The 16,563-nt window shown below is 36.1% G+C and overlaps 1 protein-coding gene across 3 annotated transcripts in view; it reads right to left on the bottom strand.

The window, feature by feature from the left end:
• The window catches only part of palld (palladin, cytoskeletal associated protein), a 113,016-nt gene that overhangs the window by 75,540 nt on the left and 20,913 nt on the right, over window positions 1–16,563 (bottom strand). The window contains exon 1 of one of the 3 annotated variants that reach the window (XM_048206733.1): window positions 3,837–3,984. The exons of the other annotated variants lie outside the window; for them this stretch is intronic. The gene's annotated coding sequence lies outside the window, so the exon portion shown is untranslated. Of the gene's footprint in view, window positions 1–3,836; window positions 3,985–16,563 lie in introns of those variants that run through there. 3 annotated transcript variants of the gene reach the window in all.

Here is a 16,563-nt window from a genome sequence, read left to right as displayed (position 1 = left end):
ATATTATAATAAATATATATTGAACTTTATTTAAAAATAAACATTAATTAAATATTATTTATTAATATTAATATTTGTTACAATTAATGTACATTTTTTCTCATCACACTTATGCACATGCTCAATTCACAAAGCATTATGGGTGGTGGAAGTACTGGTAATAGAAAGAATGCAAATTTTGCTAGTGCTGCCATGGTAACATGTCGGTCATACCCACAAACCGGACCTAATGAACAATCATTAAGGGTAATTACTGAACCATATAAACCAATTCAGCAGTGTCCATCATAGCCAAACACTGTGTGTGTCTGTGAGAGAAAAAGCGAGGGAATGGTACAAACTCTTTTTCTGCCTCTTGTGGTTTGGCCATGATGTGGCCAGTGTAACAGAGCCTCCCTATTTAAACTTTCCATCTACAACAGCAAATAACAACAAGTCACAGAGTATGTGTGTGGATACTGCCTTCATTCTCACATGAGAAAGACACACACTTCTCTGTCAAACTCACTATCCTGCCAAGTAACAGGTAATTTCATCTCTTGCACTGTCATTGTCTCCATTATCACACTTTCACCACCATGCAACAACAGTCAGATAAATGGAAATAAAAATTTTCCTTAAAGCAACCATGGACAGAGAGAAACACTGGATAGAAATAAGAAAATGGCACTCGCTGCTTCCATGGATAATTATAAGCCACCTTCAAAACCAGAGCATATTGATCTTCTGGCAAGAGTCAAACAAGCAAAAAACCCAAGAGTACAGACCAAGGGAGAATTTGATGGTCAGCGTTAAACACTACTGAGGCTTTCAATGAAACCAGTGCTGGTCTTATTCTGAAAAGTAGGAGCTTTTTGACAAGAAACATTTGGTTTGCACTACAAAAATACATTTATAGCAGCATAGACAGTGCCGAAGCAGCAACATAAAGGCATTTATTCAGAAATTACAATTATAGAAAGCTATAAAGTTTTATGTTTTAAATATGAAATTATAAATATAAATAAAATATATCATTATTCTGAAAAAAAAAAAGTAAGTGCTTCTAACAGGGAACACTGATTTGCACTAAAAAAATGAATTTATAGCAGCATAGACAGCTGGAGGGATCTACAGAGGCAACATAAAGGCATTTGTACAGAAATTACCAAAAGTATGATGAATGAAAAATATGTATACAATATATATATATTGGTAACACTTTACAATATGGTTACATTAGTTAACTACATTAGTTAATACAAACTAATAATGAACTGCAATTCTACAGCATTTATTAATCTTTGTTAATGTTAATTTCAACATTTACTAATACATTATTAAAATCAAGAGTTGTATTGGTCCCACTTTATATTAAGTGGCCTTAACTACTATGTACTTACATTTAAATTAATCATTTGATACAATGCACTTATTGTGTACATACATGTTTTTACATTGTACTTATATTTTAAAAACACCTGCATGTAATTACATCTGTAATTAATTTCTGTAATTACATTTATAATTACACTGTTGACCCATCCCTTAACCCTTACCCCTACCCTTAAACCTACCCATACCACCAAACCTGTCCCTAACCTTACCCATATCCCACCTCAATAGCAGCAAAAGTGTTTTGCAATTCAATATGAACCAAATAAGTACATTGTACTTATTTTTTGATGTAAGTATATAGTAGTTAAGGCACTTAATATAAAGTGGGACCGTTGTATTTGTTAACATTGGTTAATTCATTGTGAACTAACATCAACATACAATGGAACTGCTGTTTTATTAACCAACATTGGCAAAGATTAACAAATACAGTAACAAATGTATTGCTCATGGTTAGTTCATGGTAGTTAATACGTTAACTAATGTTAACAAATGAACCTTGTTGTAAAGTGTTACCTATAACATATATATGTTATAGTTCAAGTATAAGTTCAAGTACAAAAACTCAAAATTTACAAATAAATAGTATACTGTAAAGTAAAGCTAGCGTTTTGGTGAGTAGAAGGTCAAATGTTGGATGTTGGGCATATGTGTAATTCTATTGATCTCTTTCTGTATAATATGCTCCATATGTACTTCAACTATTGAATGGTGCAGGATAAATCTATTTTTCCTTTTCTTCTTTCTGTCTTTCTTTTTTACTTGCTCTCTTTTCATGCATGAAGACATGAAATAATCTGATTTGGCTTCTCCTGAACTTGGCATATCATAAGACCTGAAATTCATTCTGATCTGTTAGTGTATCTGTTGTAGGTGTTTTGAAAAAATATGCTTCATGTCACTGACAGCAGGCCAGACAACACCTCAGAAACACAGGAAACAAAGTCTGGAGCCAGAATTAAACACTGACCAGCTTTGGGAGACAGACTGAGAAGGTGGGGATGGGCTGGGGGTCACCGGGAGTTGGGTGCATGTCTGATACTGTGGAAGACTAAGACATACAGTGAAAGTTTAAAAAGGTAAGGCAACTTTGGCAACTTTTAAAACAACCTTATCAAGATGGATTATAGCGTGTGCTTGTGTGTAATCCGATTCCCGAAGTTCATGACAAATGCTAAATTCTCTGAGCGCAATCAGTGGAGTCATTTTGTGCCTGGTTACAATTGACACCACAGGTCAGATGCTAAAGATCAGAGGCCAGGAAGGGAATACAGGGAAGAAGATAGGAATGGAGAGAAGACCACAAGAGATGCCCCAAATAGAAATACTGATAGATGCATCTGCAGCAGCTGAATTAAGAAGTGCTTGTAAACACACACACACACACACACACACACACACACACACACACACACACACACACACACACACACACACACACACACACACACACACACACACACCATGCTAGCAACCCACCATCCACATGACATTTACCAGCATGTGTCTGAAGAAAACTCCACACATACTCACACTGTATTATAAACAGTATGAATAATTCACAGGGTATTGGTATCACAAATGTGGCATAAGCACCTGTTTTGGCATATATACAAAAAAATTGCATTTACAATTACAATTAGAAAAAGTGTTATGAAATATTTCAAATATTAATTTATTATTGTAAATATTCTATTTTTCTAATATTTTAAATATAAAATTATGAGGTTACACTTTATTTTAAGGTGTCTTTGTTACACTGTATTTACACATTTAAGTACTAAGCAATATTAAGTAACTTCAAGTACTTACTATAGGGTTAGGATTAGGCTTTGGTTTGATTTAGGGTTAGTTGCATGTAATTATGCATAATTTATAGTTATTACTATAGTAATTGCATGTAACATATGTAACAATGACAACATAAAATAAAGTGTTACCAATTATGAATGTAGAGACAAAAATGATGAATAAAACCAATTGTGAATAAAACATTAAATATTTACTCTGTCATGTCAACGACAAGGCTGATGCACCTTCATTTACACAGAAGCAAAAATCAAGATCATATACAATAAAATTATTGTAAATCATGTTGCATTTATTAACACGTAGTTTAGAGATAATTTGACAAATCACCTTTATCTTTTCTGAATTGTCATAAAGTAAAACAAACTCAGATAAAAACATTATACAGTATGAAGATAATTATGTTAGAGTATCCAGATAAACAGATCTGTAACACTTGTTTACTTAACATTTAAACACTTCAAATATAAATGCTTAGTATTAATAAAATAAAAATAAAATAAAGTTAAATAACAAAAATAAAATAAATCCTTTCATACAAATTGCTTTTAAAATGTAGGGTTTTTTAAGATGATGGAAGCAGAAGGAGGTAAAGGATAACTAATTTCTGTAAAGCAAATTTTCAGAGTTCAAAGTTCAGTAGAACTTACCTAAGCTCTATGCTTCACTTGCTTCTTAAAATATATCCAGAAATGATGACTAAACATGCAGATTGTGTCTGTAAGAAATGCTCACACGCTTCCTTTGAATGCCTACACAAGCCTGAGAGCTTCTTCAATCATTCACACATGTACACACTCTCTGCCACAGTGGGTAGAGCTGTGACTGAAGCACACATACGGCTGAAGAGAGAGAGAGAGAGAGAGAGGGAGGGAGCAGGAGGCTGTATAACAGAGAAAGACACGCTATAACTGTGAATAAAGATTCAATGGCACTCTAACCCTTTGGCATACATCCAGCCTACTCATTATTTTTCTCTTATTCATTCTCTCTTTTGCAAATCGTTTCAATCTCCAATGTTGTCTTCACCCTGCATCTCCTCAAATTAACATTCCCATGTCACAGGAACTATTTGACTTTGGTCTACCATTTGAATTGGTCTTGAATTGAATTCAAGATTTCTTAGAAATTGAGAAACAACTCAGATTTGAGTATACAGTTTCTAGAGGTGAATGGAGGACATCTCTTAAAGGGACAGTAACATGGTTGGTCTCACATTGACTTGCAACTGATCTATGATAAAGAATATAGAAAACAGTGTTGCATGAACATTATTTTCCAATTAAACTCCAAATTCTGGTTTAAAAAACCTTTATTCCAAAAATGATATTTACATTCTTCACAGCTATAGTATACTATACTATGCTAAAATATATTCTTTTCCTGCTATTCCACTCTTGCTCGCTTTTGCCATTTATTGCAATACATATTACATGTAAGGGATAATTCATGGCTAGCTGTGCAATAAACAGTTTTAATGCAGCTAGCCATGGATTTACCACAGTCATCTGCCAACATTGGCGGTTTTATTGCACACCTTCCAGCCAATCAGAATCAAGTATTCAGACAGACCATGGAATAAATATGCTTTTAAAATTTAATTGATTCCTGAATTCAGCAAGGTTGCATTAAATCGATCAAAATGGGCGGTAAACACGAAAACATTGTACTGTATGTCAAATAAATGTTCATCAAAGAATCCTGAAAAAAATCACAAAAATATTAAGCAGCTCATCTGTTTTCAACATTGATAATAATACGAAATGATTCTTGAGCAGCAAATCAGCATATTAGAATGATTTCTGAAGGATCATGTGACACTGAAGACTGTTCATGTAATGACTGTTGAAAATTTAGCTTTGCATCACAGCAATAAATTACATTTTAACATATATTAAAGTAGAAAACAGTTATTTTAAATTGTAATAGTATAAAAAATGCAACCTTGGTGAGAATCAGAGACTTCTTTCACAAACATTAAAATATCTAACTGACTATTAAATCATAGTAAATATATTTGGAAGTGCACAGATATAAATAAATATTCTGTTTTATTATATTAAAATTCTGTCTATATTATATGTGGAATAAAGTGTTTGCATGACCCCAAAATTAGATTAAAGGAGTATTTGAGGCCCAGTATATTCTGTGTATTATTCTAGAACTCTATTGAGCTAAAACAATGGCCAAAAACAGAAAAACAATTTCTAGCTGCTTCAGCTCTGCTGTTGCCCATGCCAACATGTCCAGGTCACAGTCCAACGGGCACCATACCAACATTCCCTCACTGACACATTAACACAATGAAACAGGTTGCGACCATTGTTAACAGCCTGCAAACAGTGCATAATAATATTAAAATATGCATGAAAAAGATAATTAAATATATATGCAAGAAATAACATGTCAATCAAATCTGAACAATTCATTCATGAATCAGATTTTCTCAATCTGAACAGAATCCAAGAAAAATCCATTGCACTTTTGTGTCATTTAGTTGGGCCGTATTCAGCATTTCAGTAATCTTCAGGCGTAGACAAATATAGAACTTCTAGTCTTGGTTAGAAGAGCCCACTTAACATGGAGCTAAAAACAGAGCTAACGGCACCTGGTCTCTATCAAACAGATGGCATTCACCTGTTTCATCAAGCATTCTGGGACAGTGAGAGACAGGATACAGAAGCAAACAGGCCGTCTTATCGCTGATCATTTTTTTGGAGCCGGCACAGGCATGTTATATTTGCACAAAAACATAATTGTGTTGTATACAGCACAGTTAATCCTTTATTTAGGGTGAGGTTTAGACGTGTTGTGGCATATTGAGATTGTAACTTTTCGCAGACCTTCATGGTAAGTTAGACTCTCAGTCTTTCAGTCCATAAACAGGTGGAACACTTGGGTGGGGTATTTATGGAGCTTGTTGCATAGAGCTCAGAGAGTACACATACTCCCAGAAACACACACACACACATGCACACAACAAGAGACACACACTCATATCTGTGCATCCAGGCATTTTCAAACCAGCACACAGTGGTACAGAATGATGCACAAACACATCCACACCCACTTTCATATTTAGAAAAAACTCTAGCATCAAGAAGTGTGATTGCATGACTACTTTCTCCTTTACTAACACTCCTGCAAGATTTGCATGTACACACTCGCTGACCCACACCTCAACAGTGCCCTCTCTGTGTTTATTTATCTGACCAATGTGGTGCTCATGTTTCACAACCATTCCTATAGAAACAGGACAAAGTGATACAGGTAGAGGAAACACAAACATTATTTACTTTATGGATTAGTTTTACATTTGATTATTTTAGGTAAATTTGATTATTTATACCTTTACCTCAGAGAAAAGAAATAAAAAGTCAATTGTGAGATGTTTAAAATAAATAAAGCTCACTATGAGATATTTACACTGCAAAGGCAGCACAAAAGCAGCATCTAGTGTTTCCGAAAGCGAGTTATTTACTCTGTAATCAACCTTTTACCAGTTTAACCCATTCAGGCCAGTTTGCGGAATGGTTGCAGGTATTTTCATGTTGACAGGTTAATCAGCCTTCCTTCATTTACAAAAATTAAAGTCCTGTTAGAGGCGACTCTGACACTAGGTGTGATATGATGACATTTGTGATGACATTTACGCTTTTTAATGGTTGGTTAGTGTTCATTTGCTCTGATATTTGTTGAACCCATTTAATATTGCAATTATTATGCTCTTTCTTTTCATCGACACTCCTCGTTCCCCCTGACTCTCATCCTTCTATTCAAAAGGTTTTCCAAAGGTCATCTCAGAATCATCTCAAAATGCTTTTCCAATCACCATGACAACCTTCACATTTCCCCAAGGAAAGAACACAAAGTAAAACAAACACCAGTCCTCTCCGGATGCATTAAGATGCTGAATAGTACAAGTTGAGCAAACAACACTCTAACATTGCACTCTAAATAAACACACCATTAATCTGACAGATAAATATAAATACAAGGATTAATGATGACTATCATCTATTCAGTGAAGTTAATGATGGTGAAATACAACATTGAGAAAGACTGTGTTCAAAGACCAGCACTGAAGCTCAGATTAGATTGACGAAAGGTTTCTCTGGATTTTGAGCTGGTAAAAAGATTCCTTTGTGTTTCTGTTTGAGTTTATACAGCAGATACATCGTGTATTTTACAGTTCCTCCCAATTCTCATGTCTCTGGTGTGTCCCTGTATTAATGTGTTGCACACAAAGTTGGACCAAAAAGTCATCTTTCTTCCTGTACTGTGTGTGTTTGGGGTTGAAATATGGACTTCATTTGTTTGTAAATCAAAAGCTGAAGAAAACAATAAAACTAGATCAACTGCAGAGACACGGTCACAAACTCTCACTGACATCTGCCTCAAACACACATTCATTTCATTTGGCTTTTGAAATCACTAAGGCTTCCAACACACACACAAATCAACATATGCCCAAAGGCCAAATGAGCTACAAAGTTGACATGCTCAGTACACAGTCAATGTACAAATCATACAGATCCGAATCTGATGGAGGTCTTCTAACTGCTGTTAAACAGACCCATTCAAGGACACACACACCCTCAGAACTGATGTCATCTCTCATGCAGGAAGCTTTTTCTGGCTTCGTTTTGCCTCCTTTTGCTTCTGGACATCTGTTGAACTGTATCTGTTAAACGGTTCAAAGATTTCCAGAACATTCTCTAACAATAGCCTAATGAGTCTTTACATTGTGTTCACAAATATGTAACATAAGTTTAAGTTGTTAAGGTCACACTGTGTCATACTACAATATATCATGTGAGATATAAGGTCACTCTGCAAGATATTAAGTCACAATGCAAGATATACTGTGAAGTCACACTGTAAGATATAAAGTCACTGTGAGATATAAAGCAAGATATAAAGTCACAATGCAAGATTTACTGTAAAGTCACACTGCAATATATAAAGTCACTCTGTGAGATATAAAGTCAATCTGCATTATAGAAAGTCACTCTGTGAGATATAAAGTCACTGTGAGATATAAAGTCACTGCAAGATATAAAGTCACAATGCAAGATTTACTGTAAAGTCACACTGCGATATATAAAGTCACTCTGCGATATATAAAGTCACTCTGTGAGATATAAAGTCACTGTGAGATGAAGTCACACTGCAAGAGGTAGTCACTCTGTGATATATAAAGTCACTCTGTGAGATTTAGTCATATTGCAAGATATAAAGTCACTTGTGAGATATAAAGTCACATTGCAAGATATAAAGTCACATTGCAAGATATAAAGTCACTATGAGATTGCACCCTGCGAGATATAAAGTCACTCTGTGAGATATAAAGTCACTCTGCAGGATATAAAGTCACACTGTGATATATGAAGTCACTCTGTGAGATGTAAAGTCACACTGCAAGATATAGTCACAATGCAAGATATACTGTAAAGTCACACTGAGATATATAAAGTCACTCTGCAAGATATAAAGTCACCCTGCGAGATATAAAGTTACTCTGTGAGATATAAAGTCACTCTGTGAGATATAGTCACTCTGCGAAATATAAAGTCACCCTGCGAGATATAAGGTCACCCTGCAAGATATAAAGTCACTCTGTGAGATATAAAGTCACTCTGCAAGATATAAAGTCACACTGTGATATATGAAGTCACTCTGCGAAATATAAAGTCACTATGCAAGATATAAAGTCACACTATGAAGTCACTCTGCGAGATATACTGCAAAGTCACACTGCAATATATAGTCAGTCTGTGAGATGTAGTCATAATGCAAGACATACTATAAAGTCAAACTGCAATATATAGTCACTCTGTGAGATATAAAGTCACAATGCAAGATATACTGTAAAGTCACATTGCATAGTCACACAGCAAGATATAGTCACTGTGAGACAAGGTCTCACTGAGATATATAAAGTCACTCTGCAAGATATAAAGTCACACTGCGAGATATAGTCACAATGCAAAATATACTGTAAAGTCACACCGCAATATATGAAGTCACTCTGCAAAATATAAAGTCACCCTGCGAGATATAAAGTCACTCTGTGAGATATAAAGTCACTCTGCAAGATATAAAGTCACACTGTGAGATATAAAGTCACTCTGCAAGATATAGTCACACTGCGAGATATAGTCACAATGCAAGATATAGTGTAAAGTCACACTGCGATATATGAAGTCACTCTGCAAAATATAAAGTCACCCTGCGAGATATAAAGTCACTCTGTGAAATATAAAGTCACTCTGCAAGATATAAAGTCACACTGTGATATATGAAGTCACTCTGCAAAATATAAAGTCACCCTGCAAGATATAAAGTCACTCTGTGAGATATAAAGTCACTCTGCAGGATATATGAAGTCATTCTGTGATATATGAAGCCACTCTACGAAATATATAGTCACCCTGCGAGATATAAGGTCACCCTGCGAGATATAAAGTCACTCTGCAAGATATAAAATCACTCTGAGAGATATAAAGTCACACTGTGATATATGAAGTCACTCTGCGAGATATACTGTAAAGTCACACTGCAATATATAGTCACTCTGTGAGATATAAAGTCACAATGCAAGATATACTGTAAAGTCACACTGTAACATATAGTCACACAGCGAGATATAAAGTCTAACTGAGATATATAGTCACTCTGTGAGATATAAAGTCACACTGCGAGATAAAGTCACAATGCAAGATATGCTGTAAAGTCACACTGCGATATATAGTCACTCTGTGAGATGTAAAGTCACACTGCAAGATATAAAGTCACAATGCAAGATATACTGTAAAGTCACACTGAGATATATAAAGTCACTCTGCGATATAAAGTCACAATGCAAGATATACTGTAAAGTCACATTGAGATATATAAAGTCACTCTGCGATATAAAGTCACATTGCAAGATATAAAGTCACACTGCGAGATCAAAATTGCGAGAAACTTCTCTATTATTTCTATCTTCTAATTCATAATTCATAAGTCATAATTCACTCGCCTTAATGTCATTCCAAACCTGTATGTCTTCTGCAGAACACAAAAAAAAATATTCTGAAGAATGTTTTAACTGTTTCAACACCGTACCCTACTTTCATTGTGTGGATGAAAAAACACTGTGACTTTTTTTGTTAAAAAAAAAATAAAATTCTTCTTTCTTTTTTTTTGTGAACTGTCCTTTTAAATAAAAACGTGTTTCTATCCCTCAGACAAACTGGGTTTAAAGCTTAGTTTCAGGTTTGTGTTGGACATGTCTCAAACTGCTAAAACCATCCGTGATATTCACCAGCATACGCAGCACTCCAAATCAACTTTAAATTTAATGGCTTTGCTTCAAAAGACACACTAAGGTTTATATTAGATCATATATCATACTGTAAAAACAGCTCAGTTTCATGAATGAGCAAAAGTATAAATATAGCTGCGAGCAGCGATGGCGGGCCCAAGCCCGGTGGCACCGCCACCCCGGTGGCTTCAGGGCAACTGTGCACAGCGGGCAATAGGCACTTAAAACGGTTAAACATCAAAGGACTATGTCAAATTCACTCCACATTTACTGCACTACAAGGTGCCACTATAGAGCCCCTCCTCCCTGCCCATTTTCAAAGGATTACATGTGCCAAGTTTTAACATTATTCTGATGAATTTTGAAGCAAATCAGGTAAAAATAAGAGGGTGATCTCAATGTATGCTGAAAGTGACACATTTTCTGCTTCCAATTGGTGGCGCTATGACTTTGAATCACAATAGTCACATCCATGTGATCAGCCTTGTACAACGAAGACTAAGCCGAAGTTTCATCAAAATCAATTAATGTATGCAGAAGTTATAACACTTTGTTTCCCTTTTCTTGCCATAAATTCGTTGCCTCGCCACGGCCAAACCGTTTGAGATATCCAAAATCCGTTTGCAATTAAACAACTTCAATGTGTTAGCAACAAGTTAAAAAAAGCTTGGTGTAAATTGGATAAACCCTGTAGGAGTAGTAGTATAAAATTCATAGCCTGTTTTTTCAAAAAATTAACATTCAAACCAAAATAGCTGACTTCCTGTTGGTCGGAGCTAATGAATGTAAATTAGAAAATTGTCCGGCTTGATGAGAACAATATGTGTACCAAGTTTGGTGACTGTAGGAAAAACAAACCCCCCCACTTTTGTCAAAAGGTGGCGCTACTGAGCCCCTCCACCACGCCCATTTCTATGGCTTTGTCCATGTCTACTGGTTGACAATATTGATGTGTGTGTCGAGTTTCATGCAATTTGAAGCATGTTAAGAGCCTCAAAAACACTCAAGAATATTATTACAGTTTGACCTGTTGCCATGGCAACAATATTTCAAATATCAAAAATCCTGTCATAGGTCTACATCTGCTGTGTATTGACATTACACTGATGAAGTTTGAAGCAAATCAGGTAAAAATAAGAGGGTGATCTCAAAACATTTCAAAAAGTGATACACTTCCTGCTGCCAGTTGGTGGCGCTATAACTTTGACTCACAATAGTCACATACATGTGATCAGACTCCTATAACGAACACACTTGTGAAGTTTCATAAAGATCAATATATGTATGCAGACGTTATAACACATTTCCTGTTTCCTTTTTCTCGCCATAAATTCGTTGCCTCGCCACGGACAAACCGTTCGAGATATCAAAAATCCCCTGGCAATTTTTAATCATCAGTGTCTTGACTTCATGCTGACCGAGTTTGGTGGCGATCGGATTAATCGTCTAGGAGGAGTATATCAAATTCCAGAGCATGCGTTTTTCAAACAACCCTTAATAGCTGACTTCCTGTTGGCGTGACGTTTAACTTAGAGCACGAAAGTTGTTTGGCCCGATGAGGTCTATATGTGTACCGAGTTTCAGACTAATACGTGCAAGCGTGTTTAATATATGGACCAAATTTTCAGACCTTTTTCAAGGGGGCGCTGTTGAGCCCCCCTGCCACGCCCGGGTACCAGCTTCTGCCCGGCCCTGTTGGCCGCGGATTCCAATGTGTGTGCCAATTTTCAAGAGTTTTTGAGCATGTTAAGGCCCCAAAAAGCCCGGAAGACGGAAAAAAAATAAAAAAAAAAAAATAAAAAAAAATAATAATAATCCTTAGAAGAACAAGAGGGCCCTGCGCGAATTTTCGCTTGGGCCCTAATAATCTACAGTTACACTATTAAACATGACACTATTCAATGTGAAACGGAAAAATGTTCACATTGATAAATGCCAAAATACATTAATCTTCATGTACACGCTCAACGACTTCAGCTGTCATAATCGGACCTCAGCCAATACAGACTCCTTCTGTCCTTTCACGTGCAACTGTGGCCTACATTTGACTCCAGTAAGTTCCTGCACAGTGAGCGAAGCCATTATATAAGTGAATGATTCAGTTGACCCCGACCTCTGCCTCCCTCAATGCAGACGTTTATAGAGTCGGTAATATCACAGGGGTCAGTTTAACAGGCGAAACCAAATGCTCAGAGACACAACTCCCTGAGACTGTGACATCATCACCAGAACTCCGGCGCCTCACGGTCGAACCCCACAGAACCCGAAGAGATGGACGGAGATGAGAAACAGGATTAAAAGAGGAAAGAGACAGAGGGGAGGAATTATGAGCAGTGTGGAAAGAATTTTCTTAAGGGACAATTAAAACAAGAAAGAGACAGATGGGGATGTGATAAGAGTTTGTGATAAAGAGAAAATTGAGGAAAGAAAGACAAATGAATGATGTGATATGGTACAGAGATTTATATAAAGAGATTAAAGAGAGAGAGAGAGGTAGAGATGGAATGAGAGTGAGAGAAATGACCAGATGTGTTGGACAGATGATGAGGTCTGTGTCTTTTGACAGTTTAATAGAAAGACTGTAATACTGTCACAATCTGCAGGGTAACATATTCCGTTAAAATATTTCTGCATGAGCTGGAAACATGAACTCCATATACACATTCCTAACACAGGGTTTTTTTTTTCAAACTTTTTCCACGGACCCCCAAATATGATGATTCCCTTATATGACCCTCTAAAATAAAAAGGCAGCTCTATATTGTAATGTATAAAACATTTTGAATAGGGTCATTCATTCACAGACATGCACTCACCCACGTGCACTTGCGTGCATCCACAAACACGTACACATACAATAAACCAGTCATAAACACAAACACCTGTTTTTCACACCTATGAATCTGAATGCAATAATCACAATACAATTGCACCACAAACACAAATGCTAACATTCAGTCTTCAGATACGAGAGATACTGAATAAGCTACATAATTGATAGCAGGTTAAGGTTCAAAGGCTGTCAGTCTCTTGGCCCAAACACAAGAATTCAGGCACATTCAAGGCTAACAGCCATATCAAACCCTGCATCACGGCACACCCCATGAATCCACCTGACATGCTGCTACTAAAGTGTGTGTGAATGTCTTTATTCCATACATGGTATAGGCCACATGGCCTGACCATCAGCCAAGATAACACAGAATATTTCTGGGCGTCAGTATGCGTATATGTACTAGCAAACAGACTTTAGCATGCCAAAGTGACAGAGTCCTTGTTAACACCACCCTGTTCTTTACGTAGTCAGTGTGAGGAAGAAGCAAGTGACTTTGTGAAGTTAGCTGACGTGTGTGCTGTTTCACACAGCTCTGTGAGTATGGAACCTCTGGCGGATTTTTGGTCTTGTTATCATGACCTATGACCTCTTCCTACGTCTTTGGCTCATTCACACCAGCAGTGTTGCGTTCCTCTCTGCAGCTGCATCTGGATATTTCCCTCTAACTATCCCTGTTTTATCATGACTGCCCTCATGACATCATCAGTGTCATCGTTAATCTTCCTCCTCTCACTATGTTGTAGTGCAGTATTGTGGCTTCAGGACTACAGTGTTTACTCTTATCAGTTCTGCACACAGGCTGCTGAATTTGCCTATCAGCATACAGGGCTTTAATTACTCTTCCTATCAACAGGAAACTGTTCTCACAAGCACAAAGGGAAAGTAAAATGTACACTTGATGATTAGTTAATAACTATTTAGGGCAATACATCGTATCGTTAAAATAATATTGTGAGAATGAAACTGCCATATAAACACGTTTTAAATTTAATTTTATCCCTTAAAACTCATCTTTGATCACCAAAATTACATATTTAAATGTTTTTTCCTGTAAAAAAACAACAACAAAAAAACAAATCTTAATGCCTTAAAATAGCTTGAATGTAACTCTACACCCTTGCCTTATTTAGTATACACGGATCTATGAATATGATAATTAGCCCCGCCTCTGCTCACTTGCACAAGCTCAGACGAGATCCACTCGGTCAACTTACTGAGGTAAACGCTGCACAATGGTATCGATTTTTACAACGTCGGACACATAGCGGTAATTAATATGATTAGCATTTTGCTTGACTGTTATCAAACAGCTGATAATGTGTTGCTAATGTTACACAAACCATGTTCACATTCACGAGTCAGACAGCTGCCTTTTAACAAACGTTTTGAACAACTCAGAACATCAGTGGAGAAAGACATATAGTTCATCATATTTGGAGAATGCATATCCTCATTGTCATGTTGAAAAAATGCCCAACAATGCAGTGAATGAGGAAAGGGTAACATCTTCTGTTTAAAATTTGTATATTAAATTACACAGTGGTGTGGGAATTCATGACAGCATTGATAAAGCACAACTCCCTCACACCTTCAGCACTCATACATCCCTATATAAGAGCTTTACTACCACTGAACTTTACTGTGGGAACAAGGCACTTCTCACTGTACTCCTCCTCTAGCAACACCATAACATTTTGGATGCTTTTTGATCCAAAATGACTGATTTGGTCTCATGAGACCAGAGTATTGATTCCCAGAATCTATATTTTGTAAATATGGGCTTCGGAAATGGCTAACTGACTTTATTGTGCTTTGGCTACAGTAGGTAGCTCCAGTGAGAACAACAACCATGCATGTCATTTCTGCAGGCTGCATCTTACTCTGTGAGATAAACAGTCACTCTTTTCATAGCTTTTGCCGGCTCTGAGACACTCGCTTGGTATTTCTCCTGCTCTTTGTCTAGCAAAAAAATCCCTCATCACTAAATGAAAGCTTAAAATGAAGGCCTGATTATTTCAGGGGGCTTGTCAGAAAATGTTTGTTTTGTTTTATTTGGTAACTTTTAGGAGGGTGTACTCATTTTTGCTACACAACATTTTATCATCTTGATAAGAAAATCTTGTTTTGACATGACAAGAAAATTTTGACATGCTTCTTTGGTAATTGATTAAGCAGACTTGCTGGAACATTATATCTCTAAAGAATCCTAACATGTCTTCTAAGTAATTGAGTGATTGATGACTTTCAGAAGTTTCAGAGGGGGTGTACTCATTTATGCTGTGCACTGTATTATAGAAATAATATAAAGATGGAACATAAATATTTATATTACATTCTTACCAATAAATATTCATTTGTATATTTATTCAAAAATATTTTGATGGAAAATCAATATAAATATGGTGACACTTTAGGGAACACATATTCACTAACTACGACTTTTCCCGTATATTTATTAAATAAATATAAAATATTTATTTAGAATAAACAGTCAGATTTCAATAGTCGTCCATGGCCATTAATCACTATCTTATTCAGAATTAAGTCAGTGTTGTGATAATGTCAGTGCATGTAACTATAGCTATGTGTATGTGCTTGTTGTCCTCTCAAATGAGCTCTTATAGTGAGTGTTTGTGTTTGCATTTCTCTGTAATCAAGAGTTTCTTTTTATTATTTCTCAGTCCCAGGTGGCTGCTGTACACTGCACTGTCATCTTGGCATAAACAAAACAAAACAGTACTTCATGGGAACTCTGTTACTAAGGGTTACGTCATACAGTAATGTTAATCTCTCAATGTCTAAGTGCCCTGTGCTGAACACAGATATTGTTCTGAACTTCAGTCTATATGTTGCGTGCAGAATGTGGTATATAAACGGCAGGGTAAAGATCATCATATACAAAAGACAGCTTAAAGTTGTGTTTGAAATGCATGATTAGGTTGGGATTACATCATCTGAAAAACTTGCAGTATATAGACATACAAAGTATATAAAAACCTATATGATATAAGTGAGCGGAAACTGTCAACTGGCAACAAAGCATGTTCATGTAAAGAAATATGCATGGGAACAATATAGAAGTTATATAATACAAGACCTCTGCAGATCCTCAAGACTTTTAAAATAACAGATAATTATACTAAAACTTTTTTTAAACTAAAAAATACTTAAAAATGAAAATACTGAAAGTATAAAAGTTTTTTAAACTAATATGTAACCAACAACGCAAATA

Source organism: Megalobrama amblycephala, linkage group LG11 (assembly GCF_018812025.1).
Source record: "Megalobrama amblycephala isolate DHTTF-2021 linkage group LG11, ASM1881202v1, whole genome shotgun sequence".
Taxonomy (NCBI): Eukaryota; Metazoa; Chordata; class Actinopteri; order Cypriniformes; family Xenocyprididae; genus Megalobrama; species Megalobrama amblycephala.
The sequence above is the reverse complement of the archived record's forward strand: the minus strand, read 5'-3'. Positions and strand labels throughout refer to the sequence as shown.